At 36.9% G+C, this 20031-nt stretch overlaps 39 non-coding genes across 39 annotated transcripts; all 39 read left to right on the top strand.

Annotated features, from left to right (window-relative positions):
* The first annotated feature begins 504 nt into the window (after nt 1-504).
* TRNAT-CGU (transfer RNA threonine (anticodon CGU)) lies at nt 505-576 on the top strand. Its single transcript has one exon. It is a non-coding gene; the product is annotated as a tRNA-Thr (tRNA).
* A 694-nt stretch (nt 577-1270) lies between these two features.
* Nucleotides 1271-1342, top strand: TRNAT-CGU (transfer RNA threonine (anticodon CGU)). The gene has a single exon. It is a non-coding gene; the product is annotated as a tRNA-Thr (tRNA).
* A 566-nt stretch (nt 1343-1908) lies between these two features.
* Nucleotides 1909-1980, top strand: TRNAT-CGU (transfer RNA threonine (anticodon CGU)). The gene has a single exon. It is a non-coding gene; the product is annotated as a tRNA-Thr (tRNA).
* A 595-nt stretch (nt 1981-2575) lies between these two features.
* Nucleotides 2576-2647, top strand: TRNAT-CGU (transfer RNA threonine (anticodon CGU)). The gene has a single exon. It is a non-coding gene; the product is annotated as a tRNA-Thr (tRNA).
* A 607-nt stretch (nt 2648-3254) lies between these two features.
* Nucleotides 3255-3326, top strand: TRNAT-CGU (transfer RNA threonine (anticodon CGU)). The gene has a single exon. It is a non-coding gene; the product is annotated as a tRNA-Thr (tRNA).
* Nucleotides 3327-4023: 697 nt separating this feature from the next.
* Nucleotides 4024-4095, top strand: TRNAT-CGU (transfer RNA threonine (anticodon CGU)). Its single transcript has one exon. It is a non-coding gene; the product is annotated as a tRNA-Thr (tRNA).
* A 565-nt stretch (nt 4096-4660) lies between these two features.
* Nucleotides 4661-4732, top strand: TRNAT-CGU (transfer RNA threonine (anticodon CGU)). Its single transcript has one exon. It is a non-coding gene; the product is annotated as a tRNA-Thr (tRNA).
* Nucleotides 4733-5343: 611 nt separating this feature from the next.
* On the top strand, nt 5344-5415 carry TRNAT-CGU (transfer RNA threonine (anticodon CGU)). The gene has a single exon. It is a non-coding gene; the product is annotated as a tRNA-Thr (tRNA).
* A 695-nt stretch (nt 5416-6110) lies between these two features.
* TRNAT-CGU (transfer RNA threonine (anticodon CGU)) lies at nt 6111-6182 on the top strand. The gene has a single exon. It is a non-coding gene; the product is annotated as a tRNA-Thr (tRNA).
* Nucleotides 6183-6799: 617 nt separating this feature from the next.
* Nucleotides 6800-6871, top strand: TRNAT-CGU (transfer RNA threonine (anticodon CGU)). The gene has a single exon. It is a non-coding gene; the product is annotated as a tRNA-Thr (tRNA).
* A 686-nt stretch (nt 6872-7557) lies between these two features.
* On the top strand, nt 7558-7629 carry TRNAT-CGU (transfer RNA threonine (anticodon CGU)). Its single transcript has one exon. It is a non-coding gene; the product is annotated as a tRNA-Thr (tRNA).
* A 331-nt stretch (nt 7630-7960) lies between these two features.
* TRNAT-CGU (transfer RNA threonine (anticodon CGU)) lies at nt 7961-8033 on the top strand. The gene has a single exon. It is a non-coding gene; the product is annotated as a tRNA-Thr (tRNA).
* A 737-nt stretch (nt 8034-8770) lies between these two features.
* Nucleotides 8771-8842, top strand: TRNAT-CGU (transfer RNA threonine (anticodon CGU)). Its single transcript has one exon. It is a non-coding gene; the product is annotated as a tRNA-Thr (tRNA).
* Nucleotides 8843-9522: 680 nt separating this feature from the next.
* TRNAT-CGU (transfer RNA threonine (anticodon CGU)) lies at nt 9523-9594 on the top strand. The gene has a single exon. It is a non-coding gene; the product is annotated as a tRNA-Thr (tRNA).
* A 132-nt stretch (nt 9595-9726) lies between these two features.
* Nucleotides 9727-9799, top strand: TRNAT-CGU (transfer RNA threonine (anticodon CGU)). The gene has a single exon. It is a non-coding gene; the product is annotated as a tRNA-Thr (tRNA).
* Nucleotides 9800-10534: 735 nt separating this feature from the next.
* TRNAT-CGU (transfer RNA threonine (anticodon CGU)) lies at nt 10535-10606 on the top strand. Its single transcript has one exon. It is a non-coding gene; the product is annotated as a tRNA-Thr (tRNA).
* Nucleotides 10607-11286: 680 nt separating this feature from the next.
* On the top strand, nt 11287-11358 carry TRNAT-CGU (transfer RNA threonine (anticodon CGU)). The gene has a single exon. It is a non-coding gene; the product is annotated as a tRNA-Thr (tRNA).
* Nucleotides 11359-11490: 132 nt separating this feature from the next.
* TRNAT-CGU (transfer RNA threonine (anticodon CGU)) lies at nt 11491-11562 on the top strand. The gene has a single exon. It is a non-coding gene; the product is annotated as a tRNA-Thr (tRNA).
* A 336-nt stretch (nt 11563-11898) lies between these two features.
* On the top strand, nt 11899-11970 carry TRNAT-CGU (transfer RNA threonine (anticodon CGU)). The gene has a single exon. It is a non-coding gene; the product is annotated as a tRNA-Thr (tRNA).
* Nucleotides 11971-12102: 132 nt separating this feature from the next.
* TRNAT-CGU (transfer RNA threonine (anticodon CGU)) lies at nt 12103-12174 on the top strand. Its single transcript has one exon. It is a non-coding gene; the product is annotated as a tRNA-Thr (tRNA).
* A 132-nt stretch (nt 12175-12306) lies between these two features.
* On the top strand, nt 12307-12378 carry TRNAT-CGU (transfer RNA threonine (anticodon CGU)). Its single transcript has one exon. It is a non-coding gene; the product is annotated as a tRNA-Thr (tRNA).
* A 337-nt stretch (nt 12379-12715) lies between these two features.
* On the top strand, nt 12716-12787 carry TRNAT-CGU (transfer RNA threonine (anticodon CGU)). The gene has a single exon. It is a non-coding gene; the product is annotated as a tRNA-Thr (tRNA).
* Nucleotides 12788-13117: 330 nt separating this feature from the next.
* On the top strand, nt 13118-13189 carry TRNAT-CGU (transfer RNA threonine (anticodon CGU)). Its single transcript has one exon. It is a non-coding gene; the product is annotated as a tRNA-Thr (tRNA).
* Nucleotides 13190-13321: 132 nt separating this feature from the next.
* Nucleotides 13322-13393, top strand: TRNAT-CGU (transfer RNA threonine (anticodon CGU)). The gene has a single exon. It is a non-coding gene; the product is annotated as a tRNA-Thr (tRNA).
* A 330-nt stretch (nt 13394-13723) lies between these two features.
* TRNAT-CGU (transfer RNA threonine (anticodon CGU)) lies at nt 13724-13795 on the top strand. The gene has a single exon. It is a non-coding gene; the product is annotated as a tRNA-Thr (tRNA).
* A 132-nt stretch (nt 13796-13927) lies between these two features.
* TRNAT-CGU (transfer RNA threonine (anticodon CGU)) lies at nt 13928-13999 on the top strand. The gene has a single exon. It is a non-coding gene; the product is annotated as a tRNA-Thr (tRNA).
* Nucleotides 14000-14611: 612 nt separating this feature from the next.
* On the top strand, nt 14612-14683 carry TRNAT-CGU (transfer RNA threonine (anticodon CGU)). The gene has a single exon. It is a non-coding gene; the product is annotated as a tRNA-Thr (tRNA).
* Nucleotides 14684-15177: 494 nt separating this feature from the next.
* TRNAT-CGU (transfer RNA threonine (anticodon CGU)) lies at nt 15178-15249 on the top strand. Its single transcript has one exon. It is a non-coding gene; the product is annotated as a tRNA-Thr (tRNA).
* A 132-nt stretch (nt 15250-15381) lies between these two features.
* Nucleotides 15382-15453, top strand: TRNAT-CGU (transfer RNA threonine (anticodon CGU)). Its single transcript has one exon. It is a non-coding gene; the product is annotated as a tRNA-Thr (tRNA).
* Nucleotides 15454-15585: 132 nt separating this feature from the next.
* TRNAT-CGU (transfer RNA threonine (anticodon CGU)) lies at nt 15586-15657 on the top strand. Its single transcript has one exon. It is a non-coding gene; the product is annotated as a tRNA-Thr (tRNA).
* Nucleotides 15658-16191: 534 nt separating this feature from the next.
* TRNAT-CGU (transfer RNA threonine (anticodon CGU)) lies at nt 16192-16263 on the top strand. The gene has a single exon. It is a non-coding gene; the product is annotated as a tRNA-Thr (tRNA).
* A 1019-nt stretch (nt 16264-17282) lies between these two features.
* Nucleotides 17283-17354, top strand: TRNAT-CGU (transfer RNA threonine (anticodon CGU)). The gene has a single exon. It is a non-coding gene; the product is annotated as a tRNA-Thr (tRNA).
* A 132-nt stretch (nt 17355-17486) lies between these two features.
* TRNAT-CGU (transfer RNA threonine (anticodon CGU)) lies at nt 17487-17558 on the top strand. The gene has a single exon. It is a non-coding gene; the product is annotated as a tRNA-Thr (tRNA).
* A 695-nt stretch (nt 17559-18253) lies between these two features.
* On the top strand, nt 18254-18325 carry TRNAT-CGU (transfer RNA threonine (anticodon CGU)). Its single transcript has one exon. It is a non-coding gene; the product is annotated as a tRNA-Thr (tRNA).
* Nucleotides 18326-19024: 699 nt separating this feature from the next.
* Nucleotides 19025-19096, top strand: TRNAT-CGU (transfer RNA threonine (anticodon CGU)). The gene has a single exon. It is a non-coding gene; the product is annotated as a tRNA-Thr (tRNA).
* A 132-nt stretch (nt 19097-19228) lies between these two features.
* Nucleotides 19229-19300, top strand: TRNAT-CGU (transfer RNA threonine (anticodon CGU)). Its single transcript has one exon. It is a non-coding gene; the product is annotated as a tRNA-Thr (tRNA).
* A 132-nt stretch (nt 19301-19432) lies between these two features.
* Nucleotides 19433-19504, top strand: TRNAT-CGU (transfer RNA threonine (anticodon CGU)). The gene has a single exon. It is a non-coding gene; the product is annotated as a tRNA-Thr (tRNA).
* Nucleotides 19505-19636: 132 nt separating this feature from the next.
* On the top strand, nt 19637-19709 carry TRNAT-CGU (transfer RNA threonine (anticodon CGU)). The gene has a single exon. It is a non-coding gene; the product is annotated as a tRNA-Thr (tRNA).
* A 132-nt stretch (nt 19710-19841) lies between these two features.
* TRNAT-CGU (transfer RNA threonine (anticodon CGU)) lies at nt 19842-19913 on the top strand. The gene has a single exon. It is a non-coding gene; the product is annotated as a tRNA-Thr (tRNA).
* Nucleotides 19914-20031: the final 118 nt, after the last annotated feature.

Here is a 20031-nt window from a genome sequence, read left to right on the forward strand (position 1 = left end):
TAATAGCTGGTTGAAAATATGACAATGTTCATGAAACAAAATGACGAACTTCGAAGTACCAGAGAGGGTGCAGTTTAGAAGCACTTGCTGAATTCGGTGAACATACTGTAAAAAAAAATATGTTAGCTGGGATTAATATCCGCTGAAAAGACTTTTTGGGTGTTTTGTATAATATTTATTTTTACTGATTTTTGACGAGTTGAATGTAAAATACAGGAAAACGGTATATTCGCTCGATTTTATTTGAACTGAATGATTTCATCCCCGAAAACCGCGAAAATTAGTTGCAAGCGAAACTAAAGTATTTTACAGTTCTGTTATTTCGAAATGTATTTGATAGTGTAATGAATGCCAATTTATTTATGTAAGAACATGACATGAACAATATTTGATTAACATGATATTTACCATGACGTCATGTGTGGCGGATATAGTGATGTCGATTTGTCATAGGCCTTCCTAAATTGTAGTGACGTCACTGCCATTTATTTTCAGTGCAACAAAGCCTCACTGGCCAAGTGGTAAGGCGTCGGTCTCGTAAACCGAAGATCATGAGTTCGAACCCCATCTGCGGCTAAATTAGAAGTAGTTTTGGATTGTAAGTATTCCGTTAATCTCATTTCTCATTTGAAGCGCCAAAAAGGTGAGAAAATAAAAAACGGGAAAAACATGGATCGCCGAAATAAGAGCTAATTGGAAGTATTCCATACATTTCATTTGATGCGCCAAAAAGGTGAGAAAACAAAAATCGGAAAGAACATGGATGGTCGGTATAAGAGCTGCTTGAAATATGACAATGGACATAAAACAAAATGACGTACTTTGAAGTACCAGAGAGGGTACAGTTTAGAAGCACTTGCTGAATTCGGTGAACATACTGTAAAAAAAATGTTAGCTGGGATTAATATCCGCCGAAAAGATATTTTGGGTGTTTTGCATAATATTTATTTTCACTGATTTTTGACGAGTTGAATGTAAAATACAGCTGAAAACGGTATATTTGTTCGATTTTATTTTAACTGAATCATTTCTTCACCGAAAACCGCGAAAATTAGTTACAAGCGAAACTAAAGTATTTTACAGTTCTATTATTTCGAAATGTATTTGATAGTGTAATGAATGCAAATGTATTTATGTAAGAACATGAACAATATTTGATTAACATAATATTTACCATGACGTCATGTGTGGCGGATATAGTGATGTCGATTTTTCATAGGCCTTCCTAAATTATAGTGACGTCACTGCCATTTTTTTTCAGTGAAACAAAGCCTCAGTGGCCAAGTGGTAAGGCGTTGATCTCGTAAACCGCAGATCATGGGTTCGAACCCCATTTGAGGCTAAATTAGAAGTACTTTTGGATTTGGAAGTATTCCACAAATCTCATTTCTCATTTGATGCGCCAAAAAGGTGAGAAAACAAAAATCGGAAAGAACATGGATGGTTGGTATAAGAGCTGGTTCCAGAGAGGGTGCAGTTTAGAAGCACTTGCTGAATTCGTTGAACATACTGTAAAAAAAGTATGTTAGCTGGGATTAATATCCACTGAAAATACTTTTTGGGTGTTTTGCATAATATTTATTTTCACTGATTTTTGACGAGTTGAATGTAAAATAAGCTGAAAACGGTATATTTGTTCGGTTTTATTTTAACTGAATCATTTCTTCACCGAAAACCGCGAAAATTAGTTGCAAGCGAAAATAAAGTATTTTACAGTTCTATTATTTCGAAATGTATTTGATAGTGTAATGAATGCCAATTTATTTGTGTAAGAACATGAAATGAACAATATTTGATTAACATGATATTTACCATGACGTCATGTGTGGCGGATATAGTGATGTCGATTTTGCATTGGCCTTCCTAAATTGTAGTGACGTCACTGCCATTTATTTTCAGTGCAACAAAGCCTCAGTGGCCAAGTGGTAAGGCGTTGGTCTCGTAAATTGAAGATCATGGGTTCGAAACCCATCTGAGGCTAAATTAGAGGTAGTTTTGGATTGTAAGTATTCCACAAATCTCATTTCGCATTTGAAGCGCCAAAAAGGTGAGAAAACAAAAACCGGAAAGAACATGGATGGTCGGTATAAATATGACAATGAACATGAAACAAAATGGCGTTCTTTGAAGTACCAGAGAGGGTGCAACTTAAAAGCACTCGCTGAATTCATTGAGCATACTGTAAAAAAAACTTTATGTCAGCTGGGATTAATATTCGCTGAAATGACTTTTTGAGTGATTTGTATAGTAATTATTTTCACTGATTTTTGACGACTTGAATGTAAAATACAGGAAAACGGTATATTTGTTCGATTTTATTTCAACTGAATCATTTCTTCACTGAAAACCGCGAAAATTAGTTGCAAGCGAAACTAAAGTATTTTACAGTTCTATTATTTCGAAATGTATTTGATAGTGTAATGAATGACAATTTATTTATGTAAGAACATGAACAATATTTGATTAACATGATATTTACCATGACGTCATGTGTGGCGGGTATAGTGATGTCGATTTGTCATTGGCCTTCTTAAATTGTAGTGACGTCACTGCCATTTATTTTCAGTGCAACAAAGCCTCAGTGGCCAAGTGGTAAGCCGTCGGTCTCGTAAACCGAAGATCATGGGTTCGAACCCCATCTGAGGCTAAATTAGAAGTATGTTTGGATTGAGTATTCAACAAATCTCATTTCTCATTTGAAGAGCCAAAAAGGTGAGAAAACAAAAATCGGAAAGAACATGGATGGTCGGTATAAGAGCTGGTTAAAAATATGACAATGGACATGAAACAAAATGGCGTACTTTGAAGTACCAGAGAGGGTGCAGTTTAGAACCACTTGCTGAATTCGGTGAACATACTGTAAAAAAATATGTTAGCTGGGATTAATATCCGCTGAAACGACTTTTTGAGTGTTTTGTATAATATTTATTTTCACTGATTTTTACCGAGTTGAATGTAAAATACAGGAAAACGGTATATTCGCTCGATTTTATTTTAACTGAATCATTTCTTCACTGAAACCCGCGAAAATTAGTTGCAAGCGAAACTAAAGTATTTTACAGTTCTGTTATTTCGAAATGTATTTGATAGTGTAATGAATGCCAATTTATTTATGAAAGAACATGACATGAACAATATTTGATTAACATGATATTTACCATGACGCCATGTGTGGCGGCTATAGTGATGTCGATTTTTCATAGGCCTTCCTAAATTATAGTGACGTCACTGCCATTTATTTTCAGTGCAACAAAGCCTCAGTGGCCAAGTGGTAAGGCGTCGGTCTCGTAAACCGAAGATCATCGGTTCGAACCCCATCTGCGGCTAAATTAGAAGTAGTTTTGGATTGTAAGTATTCCATGATAAATCTCATTTCTCATTTGAAGCGCCAAAAAGGTGAGAAAATAAAAACCGGGAAAAACATGGATCGTCGAAATAAGAGCTAATTGGAAGTATTCCATGAATCTCATTTGAAGCGCCAAAAAGGTGAGAAAACAAAAATCGGAAAGCACATGGATGGTCGGTATAAGAGCTGCTTGAAATATGACAATGGACATAAAACAAAATGACGTACTTTGAAGTACCAGAGAGGGTACAGTTTAGAAGCACTTGCTGAATTCGGTGAACATACTGTAAAAAAAATGTTAGCTGGGATTAATATCCGCCGAAAAGATATTTTGGGTGTTTTGCATAATATTTATTTTCACTGATTTTTGACGAGTTGAATGTAAAATACAGCTGAAAACGGTATATTTGTTCGATTTTATTTTAACTGAATCATTTCTTCACCGAAAACCGCGAAAATTAGTTACAAGCGAAACTAAAGTATTTTACAGTTCTATTATTTCGAAATGTATTTGATAGTGTAATGAATGCAAATGTATTTATGTAAGAACATGAACAATATTTGATTAACATAATATTTACCATGACGTCATGTGTGGCGGATATAGTGATGTCGATTTTTCATAGGCCTTCCTAAATTATAGTGACGTCACTGCCATTTTTTTTCAGTGAAACAAAGCCTCAGTGGCCAAGTGGTAAGGCGTTGATCTCGTAAACCGCAGATCATGGGTTCGAACCCCATTTGAGGCTAAATTAGAAGTACTTTTGGATTTGGAAGTATTCCACAAATCTCATTTCTCATTTGATGCGCCAAAAAGGTGAGAAAACAAAAATCGGAAAGAACATGGATGGTTGGTATAAGAGCTGGTTCCAGAGAGGGTGCAGTTTAGAAGCACTTGCTGAATTCGGTGAACATACTGTAAAAAAAATATATTAGCTGGGATTAATATCCAGTGAAAAGATTTTTTGGGTGTTTTGCATAATATTTATTTTCACTGATTTTTGACGAGTTGAATGTAAAATACAGGAAAACGGTATATTTGTTCGATTTTATTTTAACTGAATCATTTCATCCCCGAAAACCGCGAAAATTAGTTGCAAGCGAAACTAAAGTATTTTACAGTTCTGTTATTTCGAAATGTATTTGATAGTGTAATGAATGCCAATTTATTTATGTAAGAACATGACATGAACAATATTTGATTAACATGATATTTACCATGACGTCATGTGTGGCGGATATAGTGATGTCGATTTGTCATAGGCCTTCCTAAATTGCAGTGACGTCACTGCCATTTATTTTCAGTGCAACAAAGCCTCAGTGGCCAAGTGGTAAGGCGTCGGTCTCGTAAATCGAAGATCATGAGTTCGAACCCCATCTGCGGCTAAATTAGAAGTAGTTTTGGATTGTAAGTATTCCGTTAATCTCATTTCTCATTTGAAGCGCCAAAAAGGTGAGAAAACAAAAACCGGAAAGCACATGGATGGTCGGTATAACAGCTGGTTGAAAATATGACAATGTTCATGAAACAAAATGACGAACTTTGAAGTACCAGAGAGGGTGCAGTTTAGAAGCACTTGCTGAATTCGGTGAACATACTGTAAACAAAAATATGTTAGCTGGGATTAATATCCGCTGAAAAGACTTTTTGGGTGTTTTGCATAATATTTATTTTCACTGATTTTTGCCGAATTGAATGTAAAATACAGGAAAACGGTATATTCGCTCGATTTTATTTTAACTGAATCATTTCTTCACTGAAACCCGCGAAAATTAGTTGCACGCGAAACTAAAGTATTTTACTGTTCTATTATTTCGAAATGTATTTGATAGTGTAATGAATGCCAATTTATTTATGTAAGAACATGACATGAACAATATTTGATTAACATGATATTTACCATGACGTCATGTGTGGCGGATACAGAGATGTCGATTTTTCATAGGCCTTCCTAAATTGTAGTGACGTCACTGCCATTTATTTTCAGTGCACTAAAGCCTCAGTGGCCAAGTGGTAAGGCGTCGGTCTCGTAAACCGAAGATCAAGGGTTCGAACCCCATCTGAGGCTAAATTAGAAGTAGTTTTGGATTGGAAGTAAAATCTATAAATCTCATTTCTCATTTGAAGCGCGAAAAGGTGAGAAAATAAAAACCGGGAAAAACATGGATCGTCGAAATAAGAACTGATTGGAAGTATTCCATAAATTTCATTTGATGCGCCAAAAAGGTGAGAAAACAAAAACCGGAAAGCACATGGATGGTCGGTATAACATCTGGTTGAAAATATGACAATGGACATGAAACAAAATGACGTACTTTGAAGTACCAGAGAGGGTGCAACTTAAAACCACTTGCTGAATTCATTGAACATACTGTAAAAAAATATGTTAGCTGGGATTAATATCCGCTGAAACGACTTTTTGAGTGTTTTGTATAATATTTATTTTCACTGATTTTTACCGAGTTGAATGTAAAATACAGGAAAACGGTATATTCGCTCGATTTTATTTTAACTGAATCATTTCTTCACTGAAACCCGCGAAAATTAGTTGCAAGCGAAACTAAAGTATTTTACAGTTCTGTTATTTCGAAATGTATTTGATAGTGTAATGAATGCCAATTTATTTATGTAAGAACATGAACAATATTTGATTAACATAATATTTACCATGACGTCATGTGTGGCGGGTATAGTGATGTCGATTTGTCATAGGCCTTCCTAAATTGTAGTGACGTCACTGCCATTTATTTTCAGTGCAACTTAACTTCAGTGGCCAAGTGGTAAGGCGTCGATCTCGTAAATCGAAGATCGTGGGTTCGAACCCTATCTGAGGCTAAATTAGAAGTACTTTTGGATTGGAAGTATTCCACGAATCTCATTTCTCATTTGATGCGCCAAAAAGGTGAGAAAACAAAAATCGGAAAGAACATGGATGGTCGGTATAAGAGCTGGTTAAAAATATGACAATGGACATGAAACAAAATGGCGTACTTTGAAGTACCAGAGAGGGTGCAGTTTAGGTGCAGTTTAGAAGCACTTGCTGAATTCGTTGAACATACTGTAAAAAAAGTATGTTAGCTGGGATTAATATCCACTGAAAATACTTTTTGGGTGTTTTGCATAATATTTATTTTCACTGATTTTTGACGAGTTGAATGTAAAATAAGCTGAAAACGGTATATTTGTTCGGTTTTATTTTAACTGAATCATTTCTTCACCGAAAACCGCGAAAATTAGTTGCATGCGAATCTAAAGTATTTTACAGTTCTATTATTTCGAAATGTATTTGATAGTGTAATGAATGCCAATGTATTTATGTAAGAACATGAACAATATTTGATTAACATAATATTTACCATGACGTCATGTGTGGCGGATATAGTGATGTCGATTTTCCATAGGACTTCCTAAATTGTAGTGACGTCACTGCCATTTATTTTCAGTGCAACAAAGCCTCAGTGGCCAAGTGGTAAGGCGTCGGTCTCGTAAACCGAAGATCATGGGTTCGAACCCCATCTGAGGCTAAGTTAGAAGTAGTTTTGGATTGGAAGTATAACATAAATCTCATTTCTCATTTGAAGCGCCAAAAAGGTGAGAAAATAAAAAACGGGAAAAACATGGCTCGTCGAAATAAGAGCTGATTGGAAGTATTCCATCTCATTTGATGCGCCAAAAAGGTGAGAAAACAAAAATCGAAAAGAACATGGATGGTCGGTATAAGAGCTGGTTGAAATCATGACAATGCACATGAAACAAAATGACGTACTTTGAAGTACCAGAGAGGGTGCAGTTTAGAAGCACTTGCTGAATTCGGTGAACATACTCTAAAAAAAATATGTTAGCTGGGTTTAATATCCGCTGAAAAGACTTTTTGGGTGTTTTGCATAATATTTATTTTCACTGATTTTTGCCGAGTAAAATACACCTGAAAACGGTATATTTGTTCGATTTTATTTTAACTGAATCATTTCTTCACCGAAAACCGCAAAAATTAGTTGCAAGCGAAACTAAAGTATTTTACAGTTCTATTATTTCGAAATGTATTTTATAGTGTAATGAATGCCAATTTATTTATGTAAGAACATGAACAATATTTTATTAACATGATATTTACCATGACGTCATGTGTGGCGGGTATAGTGATGTCGATTTGTCATTGGCCTTACTAAATTGTAGTGACGTCACTGCCATTTATTTTCAGTGCAACATAGCCTCAGTGGCCAAGTGGTAAGGCGTCGGTCTCGTAAACCGAAGATCATGGGTTGGAACCCCATCTGAGACTAAATTAGAAGTAGTTTTGGATTGGTAGTATTCCACAAATCTCATTTGAAGCGCCAAAACGGTGAAAAAATAAAAGTCGTTGACCTTCCTAAATTGTAGTGACGTCACTGCCATTTATTTTTATCATATACCTAGTGGCCAAGTGGTAAGGCGTCGGTCTCGTAAATCGAAGATCATGGCTTCGAACCCCATCTGAGACTAAATTAGAAGTAGTTTTGGATTGGAAGTATTCCACAAATCTCATTTGAAGCGCCAAAACGGTGAAAAAATAAAAGTCATTGACCTTCCTAAATTGTAGTGACGTCACTGCCATTTATTTTTTGTTCAACATAGCCTCAGTGGCCAAGTGGTAAGGCGTCGGTCTCGTAAACCGAAAATCATGGGTTCGAACCCCATCTGAGGGTAAATTATAAGTAGTTTTGGATTGGAAGTATTCCACAAATCTCATTTGAAGCGCCAAAACGGTGAAAAAATAAAAATCATTGACCTTCCTAATTTGTAGTGATGTCACTGCCATTTCTTTTATAGTAGCCCTAGTGGGCAAGTGGTAAGGCGTCGGTCTCGTAAAACGCAGATCATGGGTTCGAACCCCATCTGAGAATAAATTACAAGTAGTTTTGGATTGGAAGTATTCCACAAATCTCATTTGAAGCGCCAAATCGGTGAAAAAATAAAAGTCATTGACCTTCCTAAATTGTAGTGACGTCACTGCCATTTATTTTTAGTTCAACATACCCCTAGTGGCCAAGTGGTAAGGCGTCGGTCTCGTAAACCGAAGAGCATGGGTTCGAACCCCATCTGATGCTAAATTAGAAGTAGTTTTGGATTGGAAGTATTCCACAAATCCTCATTTGAAGCGCCTAAACGGTGAAAAAATAAAAATAATTGGCCTTCCTAAATTGTAGTGACGTCACTGCCATTTATTTTATTTTCAACATAGCCTCAGTGGCCAAGTGGTTAGGCATTCGTCTCGTAAACTGAAGATCATGGGCTCGAACCCCATCTGAGGCTAAATTAGAAGTAGTTTGGATTGGAAGTATTCCACAAATCTCATTTGAAACGCCAAAACGGTGAAAAAATAACAATCATTACCCTTCCTAAATTGTAGTGACGTCACTGCCATTTCTTTTTAATTCAACATAGCCTCAGTGGCCAAGTGGTTAAGCGTTCGTCTCGTAAATCGAAGATCATGGGTTCGAACCCCATCTGAGGCTAAATTAGAAGTAGTTTTGGATTGAAAGTATTCCACAAATCTCAATTCTCATTTGAGGCGGCAAAAAGGTGAGAAAACAAAAATCGGGAAGAACAAGGATGGTAGAAATAAGAGCTGATGGGAAGTATTCTACAAATATCATTTCTCATTTGAAGAGCCAAAAAGGTGCGAGAAACAAAATTCGGGAAGAACATGGATGGATGAAAATATGACAATGGACATGAAACAAAATGGCGTACTTTGAAGTACCAGAGAGGGTGCAATTTAAAAGCATTCGTTGAACATACTGTTAAAAAACTTAATGTCAGCTGGGATTAATATCCGCTGAAAAGAATTTTTGAGTGTTTTGTATAATATTTATTTTCACTGATTTTTGACGAGTTGAATGGAAATTACCAGAAAACGGTATCTTCGCTCGATTTTATTTTAAATGAATCTTTTCTTCAACAAAAACCGCGAAAATTAGTTGCAAGCGAAACTAAAGTATTTTACAGTTCTATTATTTCAAAATGTATTTGATAGTGTAATGAATGCCAATTTATTTGTGTAAGAACATGAACAATATTTGATTAACATGATATTTACCATGACGTCATGTGTGGCGGATAAAGTGATGTCGATTTGTCATTGGCCTTACTAAATTGTAGTGACGTCACTGCCATTTATTTTTAGTTCAACATAGCCTCAGTGGCCAAGTGGTGAGGCGTCGGTCTCGTAAACCGAAGATCATCGGTTCGAACCCCATCTGAGGCTAAATTATAAGTTGTTTTGGATTGGAAGTATTCCACAAATCTCATTTGAAGCGCCAAAACGGTGAAAAAATAAAAGTAATTGACCTTCCTAAGTTGTAGTGACGTCACTGCCATTTATTTTTAGTTCAACATAGCATCAGTGGCCAAGTGGTAAGGCGTCGGTCTCGTAAACCGAAAATCATGGGTTCGAACCCCATCTGAGGGTAAATTATAAGTAGTTTTGGATTGGAAGTATTCCACAAATCTCATTTGAAGCGCCAAAACGGTGAAAAAATAAAAATCATTGACCTTCCTAATTTGTAGTGATGTCACTGCCATTTCTTTTATAGTAGCCCTAGTGGGCAAGTGGTAAGGCGTCGGTCTCGTAAAACGCAGATCATGGGTTCGAACCCCATCTGAGAATAAATTACAAGTAGTTTTGGATTGGAAGTATTCCACAAATCTCATTTGAAGCGCCAAATCGGTGAAAAAATAAAAGTCATTGACCTTCCTAAATTGTAGTGACGTCACTGCCATTTATTTTTAGTTCAACATACCCCTAGTGGCCAAGTGGTAAGGCGTCGGTCTCGTAAACCGAAGATCATGGTTCGAACCCCATCTGAAACTAAATTAGAAGTAGTTTTGGATTGGAAGTATTCCACAAATCTCATTTGAAGCGCCAAAACGGTGAAAAAATAAAAGTAATTGACCTTCCTAAATTGTAATGACGTCACTGCCATTTATTTTATTTTCAACATAGCCTCAGTGGCCAAGTGGTTAGGCATTCGTCTCGTAAACTGAAGATCATGGGCTCGAACCCCATCTGAGGCTAAATTAGAAGTAGTTTGGATTGGAAGTATTCCACAAATCTCATTTGAAACGCCAAAACGGTGAAAAAATAACAATCATTACCCTTCCTAAATTGTAGTGACGTCACTGCCATTTCTTTTTAGTTCAACATAGCCTCAGTGGCCAAGTGGTTAAGCGTTCGTCTCGTAAATCGAAGATCATGGGTTCGAACCCCATCTGAGGCTAAATTAGAAGTAGTTTTGGATTGAAAGTATTCCACAAATCTCAATTCTCATTTGAGGCGGCAAAAAGGTGAGAAAACAAAAATCGGGAAGAACAAGGATGGTAGAAATAAGAGCTGATGGGAAGTATTCTACAAATATCATTTCTCATTTGAAGAGCCAAAAAGGTGCGAGAAACAAAATTCGGGAAGAACATGGATGGATGAAAATATGACAATGGACATGAAACAAAATGGCGTACTTTGAAGTACCAGAGAGGGTGCAATTTAAAAGCATTCGTTGAACATACTGTTAAAAAACTTAATGTCAGCTGGGATTAATATCCGCTGAAAAGAATTTTTGAGTGTTTTGTATAATATTTATTTTCACTGATTTTTGACGAGTTGAATGGAAATTACCAGAAAACGGTATCTTCGCTCGATTTTATTTTAAATGAATCTTTTCTTCAACAAAAACCGCGAAAATTAGTTGCAAGCGAAACTAAAGTATTTTACAGTTCTATTATTTCAATATGTATTTGATAGTGTAATGAATGCCAATTTATTTGTGTAAGAACATGAACAATATTTGATTAACATGATATTTACCATGACGTCATGTGTGGCGGATAAAGTGATGTCGATTTGTCATTGGCCTTACTAAATTGTAGTGACGTCACTGCCATTTATTTTTAGTTCAACATAGCCTCAGTGGCCAAGTGGTGAGGCGTCGGTCTCGTAAACCGAAGATCATCGGTTCGAACCCCATCTGAGGCTAAATTATAAGTTGTTTTGGATTGGAAGTATTCCACAAATCTCATTTGAAGCGCCAAAACGGTGAAAAAATAAAAGTAATTGACCTTCCTAAGTTGTAGTGACGTCACTGCCATTTATTTTTAGTTCAACATAGCATCAGTGGCCAAGTGTTAAGGCGTCGGTCTCGTAAACCGAAGATCATGGGTTCGAACCCCATCTGAGGCTAAATTAGAAGTAGTTTTGGATTGGAAGTATTCCACAAATCTCATTTGAAGCGCCAAAACGGTGAAAAAATAAAAATCATTGGCCTTCCTAAATTGTAGTGACGTCACTGCCATTTATTTTCATTTCAACATAGCCTCAGTGGCCAAGCAGTTAAGCTTTAATCTCGTAAACCGAAGATAATGGGTTCGAACCCCATCTGAGGCTAAATTAGAAGTAGTTTTGGATTAAAAGTATTCCACAAATCTCATATGAAGCGCCAAAACGGTGAAAAAATAAAAGTAATTGACCTTCCTAAATTGTAGTGACGTCACTGCCATTTATTTTTAGTTCAACATAGCCTCAGTGGCCAAGTGGTAAGGCGTTGGTCTCGTAAACCGAAGATCATGGGTTCGAACCCCATCTGAGGCTAAATTAGAAGTAGTTTTGGATTGGAAGTATTCCACAAATCTCATATGAAGCGCCAAAACGGTGAAAAAATAAAAGTAATTGACCTTCCTAAATTGTAGTGACGTCACTGCCATTTATTTTTAGTTCAACATAGCCTCAGTGGCCAAGTGGTAAGGCGTTGGTCTCGTAAACCGAAGATCATGGGTTCGAACCCCATCTGAGGCTAAATTAGAAGTAGTTTTGGATTGGAAGTATTCCACAAATCTCATATGAAGCGCCAAAACGGTGAAAAAATAAAAGTAATTGACCTTCCTAAATTGTAGTGACGTCACTGCCATTTATTTTTAGTTCAACATAGCCTCAGTGGCCAAGTGGTAAGGCGTTGGTCTCGTAAACCGAAGATCATGTGTTCGAACCCCATCTGAGGCTAAATTAGAAGTAGTTTTGGATTGGAAGTATTCCACAATTCCTCATTTGAAGCGCCTAAACGGTGAAAAAATAAAAATAATTGGCCTTCTTAAATTGTAGTGACGTCACTGCCATTTATTTTAATTTCAACATAGCCTCAGTGGCCAAGTGGTTAGGCTTTCGTCTCGTAAACTGAAGATCATGGGCTCGAACCCCATCTGAGGCTAAATTATAAGTTGTTTTGGATTGGAAGTATTCCACAAATCTCATTTGAAGCGCCAAAACGGTGAAAAAATAAAAGTAATTGACCTTCCTAAGTTGTAGTGACGTCACTGCCATTTATTTTTAGTTCAACATAGCATCAGTGGCCAAGTGGTAAGGCGTCGGTCTCGTAAACCGAAGATCATGGGTTCGAACCCCATCTGAGGCTAAATTAGAAGTAGTTTTGGATTGGAAGTATTCCACAAATCTCATTTGAAGCGCCAAAACGGTGAAAAAATAAAAATCATTGGCCTTCCTAAATTGTAGTGACGTCACTGCCATTTATTTTCATTTCAACATAGCCTCAGTGGCCAAGCAGTTAAGCTTTAATCTCGTAAACCGAAGATAATGGGTTCGAACCCCATCTGAGGCTAAATTAGAAGTACTTTTGGATTGAAAGTATTCCACAAATCTCATTTGAAACGCCAAAACGGTGAAAAAATAAAAATCATTGACCTTCCTAAATTGTAGTGACGTCACTGCCATTTCCTTTATCATAGCCCTAGTGGCCAAGTGGTAAGGCATTGGTCTCGTAAACCGAAGATCATGGGTTCGAACCCTATCTAAGGCTAAATTAGAAGTAGTTTTGGATTGAAAGTATTCCACAAATCTCATTTGAAGCGCCAAAACGGTGAAAAAATAAAAGTCATTGACCTTCCTAAATTGTAGGGACGTCACTGTCATTTATTTTTAGTTCAACATAGCCTCAGTGGCCAAGTGGTAAGGCGTCGGTCTCGTAAACCGAAGATCATGGGTTCGAACCCCATCTGAGGCTAAATTAGAAGTAGTTTTGGATTGGAAGTATTCCACAAATCTCATTTGAAGCGCCAAAACGGTGAAAAAATAAAAAGCATTGACATTCCTAATTTGTAGTGATGTCACTGCCATTTTTCTTATAGTAGCCCTAGTGGGCAAGTGGTAAGGCGTCGGTCTCGTAAACTGAAGATCATGGGTTCGAACCCCATCTGAGGATAAATTAGAAGTAGTTTTGGATTGGAAGTATTCCACAAATCTCATTTGAAACGCCAAAACGGTGAAAAAATAAATGTCATTGACCTTCCTAAATTGTAGTGACGTCACTGCCATTTATTTTTAGTTCAACATAGCCTCAGTGGCCAAGTGGTAAGGCGTTTGTCTCGTAAACCGAAGATCATGGGTTCGAACCCCATCTAAGGCTAAATTAGAAGTAGTTTTGGATTGGAAGTATTCCACAAATCTCATTTGAAGCGCCAAAACAGTGAAAAAATATAAATCATTGGCCTTCCTAAATTGTAGTGACGTCACTGCCATTTATTTTCAGTGCTCCAAAGCCTCTGTGGCCAAGTGGTAAGGCGTCGGTCTCGTAAACCGAAGATCATGGGTTCGAACCCCATCTGAGGCTATATTAGAAGTAGTTTTGGATTGGACGTATTCCACAAATCTCATTTCTCATTTGAAGCGCCAAAAAGGTGAGAAAACAAAAAATCAGGAAGAACATGGCTGGTCGGTATAAGAGCTGGTTGAAAATATGAGAATGGACATGAAACAAAATGGCGTACTTTGAAGTACCACAGAGGGTGCAGTTTAGAAGCACTTTCTGAATTCGATGAACATACTGTAAACAAAAATATGTTAGCTGGGATTAATATCCGCTGAAAAGACTTTTTGGGTGTTTTGCATAATATTTATTTTCACTGATTTTTGCCGAATTGAATATAAAACACAGGAAAACGGTATATTCGCTCGATTTTATTTTAACTGAATCATTTCTTCACTGAAACCCGCGAAAATTAGTTGCAAGCGAAACTAAAGTATTTTACTGTTCTATTATTTCGAAATGTATTTGATAGTGTAATGAATGCCAATTTATTTATGTAAGAACATGACATGAACAATATTTGATTAACATGATATTTACCATGACCTTGTGTGTGGCGGATACAGAGATGTCGATTTTTCATAGGCCTTCCTAAATTGTAGTGACGTCACTGCCATTTAGTTTTAGTTCAACATAGCCTCAGTGGCCAAGTGGTAAGGCGTCGGTCTCGTAAACCGAAGATCATGGGTTGGAACCCCATCTGAGGCTAAATTAGAAGTAGTTTTGGATTGGAAGTATGGACATGAAACAAAATGGCGTACTTTGAAGTACCAGAGAGGGTGCAATTTAAAAGCATTCGTTGAACATACTGTTAAAAAAACTTAATGTCGGCTGGGATTAATATCCGCTGAAAAGACTTTTTGAGTGTTTTGTATAATATTTATTTTCACTGATTTTTGACGAGTTGAATGGAAATTACCGGAAAATGGTATCTTCGCTCGATTGATTTTAAATGAATCTTTTCTTCAACAAAAACCGCGAAAATTAGTTGCAAGCGAAAATAAAGTATTTTACAATTCTATTATTTCAAAATGTATTTGATATTGTAATGAATGCCAATTTATTTGTGTAAGAACATGAACAATATTTGATTAACATGATATTTACCATGACGTCATGTGTGGCGGATAAAGTGATGTCGATTTGTCATTCGCCTACTAAATTGTAGTGACGTCACTGCCATTTATTTTTAGTTCAACATAGCCTCAGTGGCCAAGTGGTGAGGCGTCGGGCTCGTAAACCGAAGATCATGGGTTCGAACCCTATCTGAGGCTAAATTAGAAGTAGTTTTGGATTGGAAGTATTCCACAAATCTCATTTGAAACGACAAAACGGTGAAAAAATAAAAATCATTGACCTTCCTAAATTGTAGTGACGTCACTGCCATTTCTTTTCAGTTCAACATAGCCTCAGTGGCCAAGTGGTAAGGCGTCGGTCTCGTAAACCAAAGATCATGGGTTCGAACCCCATCTAAGGCTAAATTAGAAGTAGTTTTGGATTGGAAGTATTCCACAAATCTCATTTGAAGCGCCAAAACGGTGAAAAAATAAATGTCATTGACCTTCCTAAATTGTAGTGACGTCACTGCCATTTATTTTTAGTTCAACATAGCCTCAGTGGCCAAGTGGTAAGGCGTCGGTCTCGTAAACCGAAGATCATGGTTTGGAACCCCATCTGAGGCTAAATTAGAAGTAGTTTTGGATTGGAAGTATTCCACAAATCTCATTTGAAGCGCCAAAACGGTGAAAAAATAAAAATCATTGGCGTTCCTAAATTGTAGTGACGTTACTGCCATTTATTTTCATTTCAACATAGCCTCAGTGGCTAAGTGGTAAGGCGTTCGTCTCGTAAATCGAAGATCATGGGTTGGAACCCCATCTGAGGCTAAATTAGGAGTAGTTTTGGATTGGAAGTATTCCACAAATCTCATTTAAAGCGCCAAAACGGTGAAAAAATAAAAATCATTGACCTTCCTAAATTGTAGTGACGTCACTGCCATTTTTTTTATCATAGCCCTAGTGGCCAAGTGGTAAGGCGTCGGTCTCGTAAACTGAAAATCTTGGGTTCGAACCCTATCTGAGACAAAATTAGAAGTAGTTTTGGATTGGAAGTATTCCACAAATCTCATTTGAAGAGCCAAAACGGTGAAAAAATAAAAATCATTGACCTTCCTAAATTGTAGTGACGTCACTGCCATGTATTTTTAGTTCAACATAGCCTCAGTGGCCAAGTGGTAAGGCGTCGGTCTCGTAAACCGAAGATCATGGGTTCGAACCCCATCTGAGGCTAAATTAGAAGTAGTTTTGTATTGGAAGTATTCCATAAATCTCATTTCTCATTTGAAGCGCGAAAAGGTGAGAAAATAAAAACCGGGAAAAACATGGATCGTCGGTATAACATATGGTTGAAAATATGACAATGGACATGAAACAAAATGACGAACTTTGAAGTACCAGAGAGGGTGCACTTTAGAAGCACTTGCTGAATTCGGTGAACATACTGTAAACAAAAATATGTTAGCTGGGATTAATATCCGCTGAAAAGAATTTTTGGGTGTTTTGCATAGTATTTATTTTCACTGATTTTGACGACTTGAATGTAAAATGCAGCTAATGAAAACGGTATATTTGTTACGATTTTATTTTAACTGAATCATTTCTTCACCGAAATCTGCGAAAATTAGTTGCAAGCGAAACTAAAGTATTTTACAGTTCTATTATTTCGAAATGTATTTGATAGTGTAATGAATGCCAATTTATTTATGTAAGAACATGAACAATATTTGATTAACATGATATTTACCATGACGTCATGTGTGGCGGATAAAGTAATGTCGATTTGTCATTGGCCTTACTAAATTGTAGTGACGTCACTGCCATTTATTTTCAGTGCAACATAGACTCAGTGGCCAAGTGGTAAGGCGTTGTTCTCGTAAACCGAAGATTATGGGTTCGAACCCCATCTGAGACTAAATTAGAAACAGTTTAGGATTGGAAGTATTCCACAAATCTCATTTGAAGCGCCAAAACGGTGAAAAAATAAAAATCATTGGCCTTCCTAAATTGTAGTGACGTCACTGCCATTTATTTTCATTTCAACATAGCCTCAGTGGCCAAGTGGTTATCCTTTCGTCTCGTAAATCGAATGATCATGGGTTCGAACCCCATCTGAGGCTAAATTATAAGTAGTTTTGGATTGGAAGTATTCCACAAATCTCATTTGAAGCGCCAAAACGGTGAAAAAATAAAAATCATTTACCTTCCTAATTTGTAGTGACGTCACTGCAATTTCTTTTTACTTCAACATAGCCTCAGTGGCCAAGTGGTAGGGCGTTGGTCTCGTAAACCGAAGATCATGGGTTCGAACCACATCTGAGACTAAATTAGAAGTAGTTTTGGATTGGAAGTATTCCACAAATCTCATTTGAAGCGCCAAAACGGTGAAAAAATAAAAGTAATTGACCTTCCTAAATTGTAGTGACGTCACTGCCATTTATTTTTAGTTCAACATAGCCTCAGTGGCCAAGTGGTAAGGCGTCGGTCTCGTAAACCGAAGATCATGGGTTCGAACCCCATCTGAGGCTAAATTAGAAGTAGTTTTGGATTGGAAGTATTTCATAAATCTCATTTTTCATTTGAAGCTCGAAAAGGTGAGAAAATAAAAACCGGGAAAAACATGGATCGTCGAAATAAGAGCTAATTGGAAGTATTCCATACATTTCATTTGATGCGCCAAAAAAGGTGAGAAAACAAAAACCGGAAAGCACATGGATGGTCGGTATAACATATGGTTGAAAATATGACAATGGACATGAAACAAAATGACGAACTTTGAAGTACCAGAGAGGGTGCAGTTTAGAAGCACTTGCTGAATTCGGTGAACATACTGTAAACAAAAATATGTTAGCTGGGATTAATATCCGCTGAAAATACTTTTTGGGTGTTTTGCATAATATTTATTTTCACTGATTTTGACGACTTGAATGTAAAATGCAGGAAAACGGTATATTCGCTCGATTTTATTTTAACTGAATCATTTCTTCACTGAAACCCGCGAAAATTAGTTGCAAGCGAAACTAAAGTATTTTACTGTTCTATTATTTCGAAATGTATTTGATAGTGTAATGAATGCCAATTTATTTATGTAAGAACATGAACAATATTTTATTAACATGATATTTACCATGACGTCATGTGTGGCGGGTATAGTGATGTCGATTTGTCATTGGCCTTCCTAAGTTGTAGTGACGTCACTGCCATTTATTTTCAGTGCAACATAGCCTCAGTGGCCAAGTGGTAAGGCGTCGGTCTCGTAAACCGAAGATCATGGGTTGCAACCCCATCTGAGGCTAAATTAGAAGTAGTTTTGGATTGGAAGTATGGACATGAAACAAAATGGCGTACTTTGAAGTACCAGAGAGGGTGCAATTTAAAAGCATTCGTTGAACATACTGTTAAAAAAACTTAATGTCGGCTGGGATTAATATCCGCTGAAAAGACTTTTTGAGTGTTTTGTATAATATTTATTTTCACTGATTTTTGACGAGTTGAATGGAAATTACCGGAAAATGGTATCTTCGCTCGATTGATTTTAAATGAATCTTTTCTTCAACAAAAACCGCGAAAATTAGTTGCAAGCGAAAATAAAGTATTTTACAGTTCTATTATTTCAAAATGTATTTGATATTGTAATGAATGCCAATTTATTTGTGTAAGAACATGAACAATATTTGATTAACATGATATTTACCATGAGGTCATGTGTGGCGGATAAAGTGATGTCGATTTGTCATTCGCCTTACTAAATTGTAGTGACGTCACTGCCATTTATTTTTAGTTCAACATAGCATCAGTGGCCAAGTGGTGAGGCGTCGGGCTCGTAAACCGAAGATCATGGGTTCGAACCCCAACTGAGGCTAAATTAGAAGTAGTTTTGGATTGGAAGTATTCCACAAATCTCATTTGAAACGACAAAACGGTGAAAAAATAAAAATCATTGACCTTCCTAAATTGTAGTGACGTCACTGCCATTTCTTTTTAGTTCAACATAGCCTCAGTGGCCAAGTGGTAAGGCGTCGGTCTCGTAAACCGAAGATCATGGCTTCGAACCCCATCTGAGGCTAAATTAGAAGTAGTTTTGGATTGGAAGTATTCCACAAATCTCATTTGAAACGACAAAACGGTGAAAAAATAAAAATCATTGACCTTCCTAAATTGTAGTGACGTCACTGCCATTTCTTTTTAGTTCAACATAGCCTCAGTGGCCAAGTGGTAAGGCGTCGGTCTCGTAAACCGAAGATCATGGGTTCGAACCACATCTGAGACTAAATTAGAAGTAGTTTTGGATTGGAAGTATTCCACAAATCTCATTTGAAGCGCCAAATCGGTGAAAAAATAAAACTCATTGACCTTCCTAAATTGTAGTGACGTCACTGCCTTTTATTTTTAGTTCAACATAGCCTCAGTGGCCAAGTGGTAAGGCGTCGGTCTCGTAAACCGAAGATCATGGGTTCAAACCCCATCTAAGGCTAAATTAGAAGTAGTTTTGGATTGGAAGTATTCTACAAATCTCATTTGAAGCGCCAAAAAGGTGAAAAAATAAAAATCATTGGCATTCCTAAATTGTAGTGACGTCACTGCCAATTATTTTCAGTGCAACATAGCCTCAGTGGCCAAGTGGTAAGGCGTCGGTCTCGTAAACCGAAGATCATGGGTTCGAATCCCCCTCTGAGACTAAATTAGAAGTAGTTTTGGATTGGAAGTATTCTACAAATCTCATTTGAAGCGCCAAAAAGGTGAAAAAATAAAAATCATTGGCCTTCCTAAATTGTAGTGACGTCACTGCCAATTATTTTCAGTGCAACATAGCCTCAGTGGCCAAGTGGTAAGGCGTCGGTCTCGTAAACCGAAGATCATGGGTTTGAACCCCATCTGAAACTAAATTAGAAGTAGTTTTGGATTGGAAGTATTCCACAAATCTCATTTGAAGCGCCAAAACGGTGAAAAAATAAAAGTCATTGATCTTTCTAAATTGTAGTGACGTCACTGCCATTTATT

Source organism: Saccoglossus kowalevskii, chromosome 21, assembly GCF_978046115.1.
Source record: "Saccoglossus kowalevskii chromosome 21, keSacKowa6.1, whole genome shotgun sequence".
In the NCBI taxonomy this organism is placed as follows: Eukaryota; Metazoa; Hemichordata; class Enteropneusta; family Harrimaniidae; genus Saccoglossus; species Saccoglossus kowalevskii.